Genomic DNA, 6,000 nt, shown 5'->3' on the forward strand with positions numbered 1-6,000 from the left:
GCATGCAGTCCCGTCTGGGCCCCTGACTTCAGGCAGCCCACCTGTTGTGCAGTGCAGGAATACCTTCACTTTTATCTACTGTTATTTACTGTGACCTCTGCAGCTCCTCAGAGATCATCCATCAGTGGTCCAAATGAGAAACAAGTGTGGGACCACACAGTGACACCATAACCCTAAAACACAATGCCAAAGTAAACTGCACTGCTTCTTGGTGTCACAATTGTCCATGTAGTTTGAATTCTCCTCTTTTAAGCAACTGAATATTTTAGCACACAATATTTGCATATAGTGAATACCAACTATTGTACCCCGAATTGCGGTGTTGTTGAGAAAGCCTCTCTAAAGACATTTGGCTTCTCACCCTCCCACACTAGAAATAATACACTTAAACTGTTAGCAAATGCCCAGATAACAGCAACTGGTGGGTGTCTCAAAAGATCTTCACAAGCGTGCGAGAGTGTATTTCCGAAGAAGGTTTTTTGTGGTGCGCCTGGGAACAAGCAGACTGCATGTGTCTCGGCTCTAACTCCTTGTCACAGCACACATTATCTTGGTGCCCAGCGATGTACCAGTCCCGCCGCTGGCTTCTCTGGGAAAATGAGATTAGGGAGAGGCCCACAGAAGCCGGAGCGCAGCTTAAGCCTTGCGTGGACAGCGTGAGAGGCTGTGGGATAATGCCATTTCATGTGTCTTTGTCTCAGGAGCGCTAAGCACCCAAGCAGGATGCAGTGCATCTCACGGGAGAATGAAGTTCACTGGACCAGAAATGAAGGCACAGGGCTTTAGACAAAATCCCATAAACGTGTATTTACAGTAGGACACTGTTTGGGATATCCATCTTTCGAGTGCACACCGAGAATCAACAAGCAAAGGCTAGATTGTTTGAATGCTACTATTCACATGTGCCTCAGCTATAACTGGTAGTGTTAGAGTTCATTAATATTTTATACTGATACTTTACAGACGCTATGCTCCGACTTAAACTCCAAGTATATATAAAAATGCGCACTGGACAACTCAAAAAAAAGCTTTAAATACAAGTACACCATCTTCCAAGTGCAGAATGGTCAATATAGCTATATGAATGCAAAAACGTCATGTCTTGGACTACAGAGTCTTAAGGGAGTGTGATGAAGTTCACGCCACCACACTGGGGCTAATGTGCAAAACTGACATGCTTCTGATTTTCCGCACGTGATGGAGAAACGCAGTGATCTCGAAGGGGTGTTGGGTCAGATCACGTGCTGGTCTCCTACTCAGCTGAGACTTACTCCCGACACGTGCCGTGGTGAGCGAGTGCAGGAAGATGACGAGAGCCAACATATGACATACAAAAATGCTTTGCACAGTTGTGAAACTGTTGGAGGGCATCAGTGGTGGACGCTGTAAGACCAGATAGGAGGAAACTGTACAAGTCCAGGGAGCGTCTCACCATGAGATCTCTGTATGGTGAAAGATACACACTGACGGTTCATAAATCAATAATCAACAAAAATAGTTTATTTTGAACAAAAATCATTAAGTCCTATTCTATATATTAAACTAATGAAACAAAGACAGCATGTGACGTAGTGCTGCCATTGAACTCTAATGCACTAGTTCTGAACCCCACCTCCTGCTATAGCACCCTTGAGCAAGGTACTTAGTCCAAATTACTCCACTAAAATAGCCATTTCCATAAATGTGTCAATAACTGTAAGCAATTTAAAACAGTGAGTTGCGGTGGAGAAAAGTGACAGCGAAATGAGTCTTGACAGTACACCCCAGCACTCCGAGCACTCGTCCTCTGAATCCAGCTCCAAATCCTTTGCTCTGACGCAACCTTACACCGTGAACGCCTCTCTTTCCAGTAGCTTTCACACTGGATAATCAACTTTACAAAATTAAGTCCTCATCCAGAGCAGCTTCCCTGCAAAGCAACCCAGACTGTGCCGCTTCCAAGGAAGGACACTCTTCACATTCTGAATGCCACACAAAGGCACTACCTTTGTTCATTTTACTAAATTTTGGGGGATGGTATTACCTTGCACGTAAAAATTAGTATCTTAAAATATTACCCATCAACATATAAAGTGATATGAAAAGGAAAGTACTTAATGTTTCTGTTCTGTGATTTTAAAACTAACCCCCATCTAGTCCTCACCAAGACCAAACTAACCTCATGTGACTAGACACCAATTTTATTTTCTCATCACCACCTAATAAGTGGTTTGCAGACCTGGTAATGAAATAAGATCTTGGTCACCAAGGTAACATTTACATTTATCAGATGCTTTTCTATAAAACAGGCACAGCAATTATTTTCTATAAATGACACCTTCATCCAAGCCAATTTACAACATTAGATGGACTGCTTTAAACTGCCTACAGTCATACACCCAGCTATACATGAGAGCAATGTAACACACACTACAGGCAATTTAAATTCTTTAAATCATCTGTAACACATGTGTTTGGATTGTGGGAGGAAATCGCATCAACACGGACACAACATGCAAACCCACAAAGACTGAACCAGGTTCAAAGCCCTGTCAGAACTGGCACAGCCCAGGACTTATGAGATACCAGTGCTACCCACTGAGCCACTGTCCCCAACAAACCCTCCCTCCAAAAAAATACATAGGAATATTTTAATATTAACTAGATAAAAGCATAATTTGTACTGCAGTCATAAATTCCTCAGCTGACTAGAACTCCCAAGGCAAAGACTTCAGCAATGCAGATCCCCACAAGTGCTTTAGAAAATGTATTAGCTGCTATTTACTGGTGAGATTAAACAAGGCACGTAATATGCAAGTGAATGCGAGCTGGAAGAAACAATAAAATGAAACTAAATCAGGAATAGGAAATCAAGGCTTCCTTTGAGATTCATTAATAACCCTATATTTGTCCCATGTACCTTGCAGATTAACTTCATTCATTCCGCCAGAAAGATCATAACATTCTGTGAAATGGCAATTACATTGATTCATTTAATTGACACTTTTCTCCTAAGCAACTTATATCAAGGCACTTGCAATTATTTACCTATTCGTTCAGCTGGGTAACTTTTACTGGAGCAATTTTCAGGGCACAACAGCTGGAGGTGGGATTCAAACCTGCAACCTTTTGTCCAAAGACAACAGCTGAAACCACGACTCTACCAGCTGTGCCAGTTATAACAGCAGTTTGCCTGTAGGTTCATTAAGTCGTATACTTAATATCTCAAACTGGTGTTTTTTTCTTCTTCTTTTTCAATACATCCTTGCCAGTGTTGCTCCACTGTTACACGTCATTATGTTCTGCTATGAATCTCAGTCAGTGTGTGAGGCAGATTGCTGGGAGAAGCAATATATATATATATATATATATATATATATATATATATATATATATATAATTTTATACGTGAAGCCATTATGATTATGCCGTTCCTGTGAAATTTCTGAAGTAAACATTGTGAACATTTTCATTTTTTGGACCCTTGTGGTGTGAAACAATCAGCCTCGTCAGACTCAGTCTGAAGTTCTCGTCACGACCGACTCGAGTCCGACGAGGCTCCTCCAGCTACTTGCAAATTAGTCCTAGTGTCAGCGTCAAAAATACCTTGAGCACAAAAAAAAGTGCCAAAAGAAATTGTACAAACACTACCACATAATAAGAGCCGAATACTGTAAAAGGCAAACATTAATACAAACCTACACTTCGCTAAGACCTTTGTGACCCGGGCGACCAGTGTACACTTGTTAAATCCGTTAGTCGGTGCCGCAGCTCTTATGTGGGACGCATGCTCTATGAAGGGAGGCGGGGGAATCATGGGTAATGTAGTTTTATAGTAGAGCAACGTCAGCTAATCTCTGCTATTTGTTCCTGTCCCAGTTTGTCCGCTTTTACGCTTAAATTTCTTTTGTAAGACTATTAAGTGTTTTACGCGGCAAAAATGCAGAATTCTTGCCCTTTATATACCGGGAAAATCGTATTCAAAGATAAGTCTAGAATACCACAGCTGCTCTGGGACACCTTTAAATCCAAGCTTCAGACCTTCTTACCACTAAGACCTGACTGTTGCCCACCATTGTGTTTCTGTGCTGTCAACCTGTGAAAATTTTACTGATTTTTATATAACAAAAACGCAAAGCACGAGTCTTCACGAGACTTTGATTTTGTTTGGCACGACGGGGCTGAAATCGCTCTTTCATTGTTCTATTGCTGGTCAAATGTGCCAGGCTGGAAAATAGCCGTGTACCAGGTGGATGTGTGTGCATTTGGTGTGCACTTAGTCAACAAGTTGCCATAGCAATAGGAGGCAGAGCATTAACCCTAACCCACATGCTGCAAGGAAGAGTTAAAGTACGGAAAGGTCTGATTTAGATAAGACGCTGAGGCAGATGCAGCGGTTGGGAAATGCCGTTGCCTCCTAGAAGCATGCACAGGAGGTGTGTGAAATCGCATGAAAGGGGCAACTCGATGTCACCGTTTCCAAATGATACATTTAATGTGACGTGTTTCGAAAGCTACATGTAGAACTTGGACTGTGGCTGGAATCAAACAGCGGCCACGAGACTGTGTAGTAGTGGCACGACCCTGTGCAACACCCTGTCTCATGAGACGTTACAAGTACCGCGGTTGTTAGCTGTTACAGCAGCAGGGGGCACAGCGGTTAACGTGAAGGAACTGATCTTTTCCACACAATTTGAGGTTCTTTGGAGTCTCAATGATAAGGCACCACAGAGCTTAAAAAGGTTTCAATATTTCACCAGGTGTTATCCGGCAGAGACACGTGCCCACCCTTGAAAAGGACGTACGGTTGTGCTGATCTTAATGCTCCTGTGTCCGTCCTGCGTTCCTCCTGTGTGCTTGGAGTTCGACCGCACCCAAGGCGTGTTATGTCTGTTATGTCTTTTAACACAGCCCGAAACGTACTTATCGGTGTGTTCTCAAAACCAAAGCTAGCGAAGGCCTTTCGGTGGCGTCGCCCCCCGCCCCCAGCCCGTGTTCAAATAACCATAACATAACCGCCCAAGTGCAGTAGTCCTCGCTCCTTCAGCACCATCGGGAACGGTGACTTTCGCCGCTGGAAGGAGGAGACGGCTGTGCAGGGCAGGTACGGTAAAAAAACACAAGTTACCCTTCTGGCCTCCGGCCTCCCGAACCCTGAACCGTATGCTGTGGCGCGATGCACCTGCGCAGGCGGAGGCCGGGGCAAGGACCCCAAGGGGGCCGAGGCCCGGGGTCCCTCGCGTTTCACCCTCCCCCGCGTGTCGGCATTTCCAGGCCGGCCGCAGGAGCCGGTGCGTGTGTCCGAGAGGCGCTCTCCCACGTTCCCCGTGCGGCTGGCAGCGAGCCGGCTGCGGAGGGGTTCGCCGCTTTCTCACGACCTCTCAGGTTCCCGAGCTCATCTGGGAGCTATTCATTTCCTGCCAGAAAACAGCCTCCCCTGCAACTGCGGGAGGGGTGAAAAAAAAGAGCGGAGGCGCCGGGGAAAAAGTGCACCTTGGCTGAGGACGGCGCGCGGAGCTCGGTACCGTAAAGCTGCTGGCTGCGTGGACCGCGGTGAAGGACGGCGCTGGGACGTGTTGCCGGGATGCCTCCATATGGTTGCGCTTAGGAGGACGCGGAGGGGAGCGTTTCCCTCGCAGCTGAGTGCGTGTGCGGTGTGGGAAAAGCTAACGGATACGAATGGCAGCTCGGCCCCAGATTCGGGGATGCGTGCGCGCGCTCGCTTGGGCCGAGCGCCGTCCAGCTGCTCATCGCTTAGCCAGAGTCCTTGCACCGGCAAGCCCACGAAAGAAGCTTTACCGGTGTAACTGTGGTCATTCTGAGCTTGCTGCAGTGTTGCCGCAGTACTGGGAGGGCTGCAGCCGCCTACCCAGACTTCCGAGGGGCCACCGTTGCCACCCCTGCGCTCTGATCCGGCGAGCCCCGCACCCGAATAGGCTTGTAGACACGGCGTCCTCCGGGCTCCTCCTCCACATGGTTTCCCTCACCGTACTTCGGAGCTGCGAGAGGTGTGAGGAAACG

General features: G+C 46.5%; 1 long non-coding RNA gene across 2 annotated transcripts in view; it reads right to left on the reverse strand.

Annotated features, from left to right (window-relative positions):
* The window catches only part of LOC108937313 (uncharacterized), a 28,437-nt gene extending 24,695 nt beyond the window's left edge, over window positions 1-3,742 (reverse strand). The window contains exon 1 of one of the 2 annotated variants that reach the window (XR_001966328.2): window positions 3,682-3,742. This is a non-coding gene — a long non-coding RNA (uncharacterized LOC108937313). Of the gene's footprint in view, window positions 1-3,677 lie in introns of both variants that reach the window. The other variant, XR_001966329.2, reaches the window with a different exon arrangement.
* Window positions 3,743-6,000: the final 2,258 nt, after the last annotated feature.

Source organism: Scleropages formosus, chromosome 8 (genome assembly GCF_900964775.1).
Source record: "Scleropages formosus chromosome 8, fSclFor1.1, whole genome shotgun sequence".
Classification (NCBI taxonomy): domain Eukaryota; kingdom Metazoa; phylum Chordata; class Actinopteri; order Osteoglossiformes; family Osteoglossidae; genus Scleropages; species Scleropages formosus.